This window comes from Crocodylus porosus, unplaced genomic scaffold, assembly GCF_001723895.1.
Source record: "Crocodylus porosus isolate Cpor-Errol unplaced genomic scaffold, CroPor_comp1, whole genome shotgun sequence".
NCBI lineage: Eukaryota > Metazoa > Chordata > Crocodylia > Crocodylidae > Crocodylus > Crocodylus porosus.
Genome location: NW_017728907.1, coordinates 50,389,402 through 50,397,894, shown reverse-complemented (window position 1 = coordinate 50,397,894; position 8,493 = coordinate 50,389,402). Strand labels below are relative to the sequence as shown.

General features: G+C 45.8%; 1 protein-coding gene across 1 annotated transcript in view; it reads left to right on the top strand.

The window, feature by feature from the left end:
• Positions 1-8,493, top strand: part of AGBL4 (ATP/GTP binding protein like 4) — a 1,420,095-nt gene that overhangs the window by 1,201,386 nt on the left and 210,216 nt on the right. The window lies entirely within an intron of this gene.

The following is an 8,493-nucleotide window of genomic DNA, read 5'->3' as shown; positions in this document are numbered from 1 at the left end:
CTGAATAAAGCGAGGGCCCTATGGAAAAAATAGTTTTTGCTCCTGTAGTTCAGATCACCTTATAATGCTAACATGCTGTGTGTGGGGGGGGGGGGGTTAAGGTTGCACAGACAACCTGAATTGTGCCTGAGTTTGCAACTTTAATGATGAGCGTTTCATGTCTAGATGTCATGGTGATAGCCTGACCATCCTTCTTGGAGCTTTGTGCAATCCTGGAGTAGTAACTATGGGAACATGATAACCTCCTCCTACAAACAGTTGCGGGTGTACAGGTGGATATAACTAGTAGCAATTGGGTGAACTAGAAAAAGGAAATGCAGGATATCAGTGTGATGGAACCGTATCCACTCTGTCGTGATTTATTAATAATATGGGTTGACCAAGGTTATTGAGTTGTTTGCTGGATGAACGCATCTCATTAGCGAAGAGGCCGTTCTCAGGGAAGAGCAACCGCGAAGTAGGGGAATGGCTCGTGAGCAGCTGTACATCAGCAAACCTGGGAGGTACATCAGCTTTTATCAGTGAACTGTTAGCTGCAAAAATCTGTGTCCTGTACAGCAGGTGGACAAAGCCAGTTTTGTCCAGAGGGAACAATGTCTCAAAATGCAAAAAGAACGGTTTAGAAAGGCTTTAAAAAAAAAGAAAAAGCAAAAGCTTTCTCTTTCTTGCAGGGTCAGGAAGGGAAGAGATGCTCCCAGGACTGGCTGTTAGGTCTAAAGACACTTGGCCTGTCTGGTTTAACATCCCAGGGTGGCAAGCCTTAAAGCTCAACAAACATGCATGTAGGCTTTTTATTGATTTTTAAATGGTTTTGTCTCCCTACATTCTTTGTTCCTAGTGTTAAATAAATAATACTTTGGCTTTAGGAAAATCCAACTACTGGTTAGACTCCCAAAGGCAGGTGTCTAGACTCAGTCAGACTTGCTGGATGAGCATGAGCAGGGTACACCGGAGGGTAGTAACTAATCTAAAAGCAGGACATCTGCAGAATATCACCCCATGGGAGATAAAGGCATGAGGGCTAAGATCTGGGGGGTGTATTCAGGGAGATGGGAGCGGAGGCCGAGGTGTAGCTACCCTGCTCGCTGTGGCTTAAGCTTCCTAGCAGGAAGTTCTGCTGGACTATACCGCACTTTGTCCCCAGGAAAGTGTTCAAAGCCTTATCACTTGAGAAACTCAAAGGCAGGCTGGACAAAGCACTGGCGAATCTGCTGTGGGGAACAATCCAACACTAGTTTCTGGGGATGAGCTACATAAGCGAGCAAGTCCTTTGCATCTAGTAGACATAAACCAGCAAATCTTTTCCTAGGGAATCCCAGGGCATGATTCTCGTAGCCTTGCTTCCAGTGCCCCACTTTCTCCACGTGCATGGAAATCCTACTGACATGACCAAGGACTCGGAGCACGTAGCATAGAGCAGGGAGGGTAAGGGCCTTGTTACACCTTATGCTGTAAACCGCATAAATGTGAATTGGCTTAGTGTTGATCAGCTTAGTAGAGGGGTCATACTTTAAGGCAAAAAATCTTGCCTGACTGTCTCCCACCTGCACAGCTGTGACTTGCCGCTAGAGGCTTGGTGAGCAGGGGACAGACAAGGAGCTAGGGGTGGGACTGGTTCACTGCTCCCGCAGGCAGAGCAAGAGCCTCAGCCCTGGAGCTGTACTGAAACTTTGGTCAAGGTGAAACGGTCGATGTCTGTGCTTGATTTTATTTTATTTTATTTTATTTATTGTCCTCCCCACTCACTGCCACATTCCCAGCCACACTTTGTCAAGCCAGAAACTCATGTGGTCCAAGTATTACTTTAACCAAAAAGATCCAGATTCATTTTCTTTGAATAGAGTGCAGTATTGTGTTTGTCAGCCTTTTTTTTTTTTTTGGTTCCCCCATCTTCCCTCTACTCTCAAGTTAGGGTTCGTCTTCTCTGGGAGATGCGTTATCTTTGTAAAAATGAACATTACATTCTTTGAATTTTCTGTTTAATGGCAAAGAATGGGAATAGAATAAAGTTTTACTGATTTTGGAAAGAGCCTCCACTCTGGCTGCCCTGCCTTCTATCTGCGGGGCACAGAGCCAGACCTGGGAGTTGTGCTGAGCTGCTGCTGTGGCTCCTATTTCCCTGGGGCAGTGGATAGCTGGAGGTTTTGGACCCTGCTCACAGTAGTGCAATGCCCAGGCTGTGGCCTGACAGCTGGCAGAGTGGGGAGGATGCAGGCGGGGCCATCTGGCAGGGGCCCAGGGCTCCTGCTGCCACTTCACGCATGGGTGGAGGACATAGAGCAGGGGGGACCCTGGGAGGTGGGGGCTCTTTACACAGTGCTGTGGTGTTTGCTGTTGTCACCAGGCAGTGTGAGTTGGTCCAGGTGGCAGTGGGAGGAACCATGGCCATCAGGTGCTCCGGGGCTTGTGGTCTCTCTGCCCAGTGTGCTGTGGAGCGAGGCTCCTTGCCTGGCTCTGCTGTACCTTTGCCCTGCCTCAGGAGGGGCCAATGCATCCTGGGATGCTGGAGGACTTCAACTGGGCAGCATCGCTGTAGGGAGTGGCCACACTTCAGGAGCAAAATTAGGTGGATTAGAGATAATCCTGCCCTGGAGTGGTGTAACTTTAAGCCGAATAATGAGTGGTTTAAGCCGCTTAAAGGTGTTAGCATGCAAGCCAGTCCAGGGGTTAAGAGCTCCAGAAGCTGCCTAAAATTGCCATGCAACAAGGCCCTGAGAGAGCTGAACTGAGATGGGTCCTGAAGGCCCAAGAGGGGAATCCTATGGATGTTGGATGGGACCTGTTTTCTCCTTGGTGCGCATATCTGAAACGCCTGTTCCTAGCTATGGGAAATGCATGTGTGCATCAGAAGAAGAAACCCCTCCCCCCCTTGTGTTTATTCTTATTTAACACTGTTTACACAGAAAATGGAGAAACACATCTCTAACCATCGGGTGCTATTTAAAATGATGTCCCCGTGCTCTGCACAGCTCATTCTGTAAACATCGACTCCACCATGTGGCCTTGGGGCGCTAATGCTGCTCGGAGCCACGTCCACTCCCGTGCTGCTGGGAACACGCTGCAGTTGTTATGTTAAAAAGCCTTTTGTGAAGGCTGCTAGGGTTGTAAATTATCCATGCACAATGTTGTGGGGAGGGAGAAACCCCCTCCCTATGGTTGTAGCTGAAACCATAAGATGTCTTGCTACCTAATTGCCTTAAAATGTGTGGGCTTGAATGAAGCTTCTTAATGAATAATAGACAAATGCATAAATCACAAACCCCAAGCACCCAAATGGTGAAATGCACACTAATGAAGACTCTCTGGGTTCTTCAGTGATGGCAGGTGTAGAGTTGATGTGTAAAATGTCGTGCGTCTAACAGGTTTAAAATGATATTTTTATTAAAAGAAGCAGGTATTCAATTTATTGCCCTTGAATTCTCTTTCTTGTACTGCACAGCAAGTCCTCCTGTATAATACTGCAGGCTCCAGTCTCACAGCAGTTCTCGCTATGACTCTTGCCTCGAAGAAGAGCAACAATAGAGACCAATTACCCTCTATCTCCACTCTTATTGCAATATGCCTGGGAAAAAATAGTGTGGTGCTCTCCATCCCCCCCTTCTCCCCCCTTTTCAATTTCAAATCCTAACCCTGGCCACTAGTACCATTTGCGGATTTGAACTTGCAGGCTTTGTGTGCGGTATTATCTGCAGATTCACCTGGTACTGATCCAATGAACCAACGCAATCTTACAAAGCCGACGGGAAGAGTGTACAGTTTTCTTTGTAATAAATCATATGCCATGAAAAAGGATTTCTTTAACTCCTTTGCTCCATTATTCTCCGTATCTCATCTTGTGGAAACACGGCTGTTAGTGAGAGACTCAGAAGCTATGCAAGAGGGGGAGGGGAGGAAAAGGTGTGGAAAGGGGAATCGAAATCAAGCCCAAGACAAGTCAGAGATCATGGAAATGTCGATAGGTTGGAGATTCTTCTAAGGAAAGTTAGCTGCTTTAAAAATACAACCCAGCACAAGCCATGTTATCATTCATGATTCAACACTAGCAATGAACAAGGACGGTTTGAGGTACCTAAACAATTAATATTTGGAAGCAGGGGAGAGTGAACCCCAATAGGTGAGGAGGGCTTCATTCAGATAGTTGCCTAAGCATCTGGGCACTAGCCTGAACCTTCTTGATGTGCTCAGTTCGGCCTGTAATGTTTTGAGCTCTTGCTTTCTTCCAAATGGAGGTGGAGGAGTGCCACAGCATTTTTCACCTGGCTTCCATTTCAGGTTAGAAAATTGCTTGATTTGACCAAATTGGGCATTTGAAAGAGAGACTGGAGAACATGAATTCATAATCCTAATCTCAAACCACTCCACCAGAAACCTGTTACTAATAGTAGTATTTATCCAGTCCAGGAGCAAGGACATTCCAAGCAATCGACATATCCAGTGAAATCTAAGTAATATCATCTGAATTTCAAATGTTGGCTATTGGCAATGATTTTAAATGATGGTAAAATGGATGATGGTCCTTAGTTGCCTTTTCTTAAGAAAAAATGAAAAAAGACAGCAAATCTGTTGATTTCCATAGGCTAGGGACAGAAGTTGCACATAAACTGGTACAAGTGATCAGAAACTGGTATAAACTTGTAAGAGAACAGAAATTCAGTGCACATAAACTGGTTTAAAAATGGCTGAACCTGGTTTAAGGTCAACCTGGATAGAAGTAGTATCAGACTTAACTGATTTAGGTTAAACCGGTGTATAGAACTGTCCCATTCCCCTCCTGACTCAAGTTAGGTCACAGCCCCCAGTATCCCAGAAGCCTTTGTGGGTGGGCAGGCTAGTCTTCACCAGTGGTCCTCTGCTCAGGCAAGCTGAGCTGACCCCACCCTGGGCTGTAATGGAGCTGGGTGTGCGGAAGGCAGGGGAATGGAGCCCCCTGCCCAGTCTGGGCTTCTCCCCTGCTCCAGCTGGGCTCTGCCCAGATGGGGAGAGCCACGCTGTGAGGGTCCTCCCCCTCTGTGGGCCGCTGCACAGCCCTGCCGCCTTTGAGTCTCTGCCTCCTCCAGGTCTGAAGCAGCACAAGGTAGGGGGCTTCCTCCCGCCTCTTCTACAGAGTGCTTCCATCCCTGCTACCTGGCACATGCCTCTGGGCTGCCTGGCATATCTCACTGGCTGCTGCTGGTGCCTAGGGGGCTTGCACCAGGCAGTGCTAGGCACAGGAGTGCTCCATATAGGAAGGATCCAGCTCTGCTGTCCAGTTCAAGCCTCCTGGGCCACCTGGTGTGTCCTACCAGAGCCGAGCAGCACCAGCAGCTGGCAGGGTACAGCAGGCAGCCCTGGGGCTTGTACCAGGCAGTAGGAGGCTGGGAGTGTGGTCCAGCCAGCCAGTAAGGGATGGTCTGGCAATGGCCACCAGTCTGGGAGGTGTGCTCAAGATCCCCTGCCTTTGGGCCTGGGTCAGTGCCTGCCTTTCTCAACTCAAATGTAAACCTCTGTTCTGTTCATTATCGGTTCAGTCTACACAGCTTAGCGCAACCTGCACAGATTGAATTGATTCCAACTCGGGTTTTTTGACTGTCTGCACTTAGCCATAGAGGTAATATTGATATCACAACCACAATAGCAACGGCAAGAATAAAAAGGTTAGAATTACACCTACAGAAGCAGGTGAGAAAAACAGAAGGCTGCTTCTGTCTTTGTATATACCAAAATATGCCAGTGCTTTGCCTCGGATTGGCTATTTAGGGGCTTCCTCCGGCCAACCTTGCAGAACTCATTTTTCTCTACTTTCCTCTGTGCACCTCTCTCTCATCTCACATCTGCCGGTTCCCTCCTCACTTGTTATGAATTGAAGGCTTTCTTTCCATACCGTTCTCAGCACCTGGGTTGTCTTCCATGTGACTCTTTACTAAAGTTCTTTCTCAAACTTCTTTTAAAACATAACTTTTTCTCCTTTTGCTTTAATTTAATCTTCCTGACACTTTGCTCTCAGTTTTTATTGTGGGGTTTTAATTTACTGTCCAAGATAAATATACCACTAGCATATGATATACCATCCATCCACCATCTTGCAATGTTAGTGGAACATTTTGGGGAGCTCCTTCCTCCATGGGTAAACACTTACTTATATATGCAGTTGTACTAAAACCACCAAAGTTGTTCACCAGTTTGAATAAGAGACTAAAAATCTAATTCTAAATCTTTCCAATGGGTTTGTAAGACAGTGGAGCATAGATGTTTCCTCTTGGACTCCTGGTGTTTCAATACAATATTTCCATTTTGAAGTCACGTATGGTATACCTGAACCTCAGCTACACACTTCCCCCCCTAAAAGGACTAAACAAACCTGCACACGGACCAGTTGTAGCTTTGGAGAGGAAAATTTATAAAGTGATGCAAGACACAAATTTGTAGCTGCCCAACTCAAGCTCTTGTGCAGAATATATTGGACACAAGAGAGACCTCTTTGTCTGGGAGTAAGAGAATATAATGAATGCAGGATGTGTAAAACGCATGCAGGAGGCCCCCACCATATGTTTTGGTCATGTCCTGATATACATGAGCTTTGGGAGACAGTTTTACATGAAATAGGGTCAATAATCAAATCTGAAGTACCAAGGAACACAACTTTATGTTTCCTTGGAGATGCCGCAAGTTTGCAAGAAGTGGATAAAGAAAGAGCACCATGGATAAAAAATAGTTGTTAGGTGAATAGGAAAAAAGAAAGAAAGAAAAAAAAAGATAAACTGATTAACCCCTCCCCCTCCCCAGGCACTGGTTTTAAAAAACCTGAACAATTCTTCCAAACTGTGAAGGTATATTAACATCCATAACCTGAAATGAATTAATTGTTGCATCAGCAGGGAGGAATTACAACACATAGAAAGACCAGCTAAATGATTTGTGGAAATTAGTTTAGGATCATATTAAGTAGAGCTAGGAGGGGCGTCCCAGATAAATAAGGCGTTCATCAAATTTTGCTTCTCTTTCTGTTTATGAAATGCTTTCAAGCAGATTCAACGTTCTCCGCTATATTTGTCACTTGAAATAAATCATGAAATTCATCACTAACCAACGATTCGCAGTAAATTCAGACATTGCAGTTTCTTCTGTGTGGGCTAGTTACAAAATTATTTATCAATTAGTGTGTGACAGAATCGACACCTTCCCGCAAAGTATTTTCATTCCAGTGGATCAGCATTTTCCACAAAATTTCTGTTGCCTCAGAAATGGTTCAGGCAGTGGCATTGAAGGTAACGCTGTGATTCCACCTCAGCCTTCACTGGCCGCCTACCATGCAAGCCAGTTGCGGCTTTCTACCCAAGTCTCTGTTTTGAGAATTGCAATAATTTGCCACAGCAGTTTAGGATGCTGGGTATCTTCATTTCACCTTTTTCAGTTAAATATAACTTCTTCCATCCCAAAATCCTTAGAGGGTGTTTTTTTGTTGGCAGTGTTTAAAGGACAATGTTACCGGAGTAAATCTCTATTGTCGGCAGCGGTGTATTTAAAAGATTACGATAGACCCGACATCCACATAATAGGTTGGGGATCAATGAAAGCACTTCATTTCTCAAGAAGCTTTATGGTTTAGTAACCAGGATTTATTCTTTAATTGTAGGTATTGGAAAAAGTTGTATCTCTATCTTTGGTTGTTGTTCTGTTGCAAATTGGTCATTCTCCATTCCTTTATATAGTTCCAGATTAGCTTTCAGTGGTCAAACGTTGCCCAGCTGGATACAGCAGACAGCCCTATTGTTTTTATTTGCTGCTGTTGGTAGCTCCTAAAATAATGTGACCCTTGCCTTTAGGAGGTTATGAACAAAGGGCTGGTCCTTCCACCCTTGGGTTTAGCAGTGCTTCATCCCACAGAGTCCATTTGACTTCAGCAGGACTGTTTTCAAAGTGAGATATTATTCAACATGACCAATGATGCCAGCATCAACCTCTAAATTGGCCCATGACGTACCAGAAGGAATGAGTTGTAGATTGGCTGAAGGGTCATACTCAGAGGGTGGTGGTGGACGGGTCATGTTCGACCTGGGGGGAAGCGGGCAGCAGAGTCCCCCAGGGCTTGGTCCTTGGGCCTGCGCTGTTCAATTTCTGCATCAGCGATTTGGACAGCAGGGTGAAAAGCAACCTGTTTAAATTTGCTGATGATACAAAAATTTGGGGTGAGGTGAGCACGCTAGTAGGGAGGGAAAGACTGCAGCAAGACCTAGATAGGTTACAGGGATGGGCTAGCAAAAACAGGATGTGTTTCAATACTGACAAGTGCAGGGTGCTGCACGTGGGCAGTAGAAACCAGCAGCACACTTATAAGATGGGAAACTCCCTTCCTGAGAGCATGGGGCAGAAAAGGATCTTGGGGTCATTATTGACTCCAAGATGAACATGGGCCGATAATGTGAGGTCACGGTTGGCAGGGCTAACCGCACCTTGTTGTGCATCCACAGGAGCATCTCAAGCAGGGCCAAGGAGGTGATCCTCCCCCTCTATGCG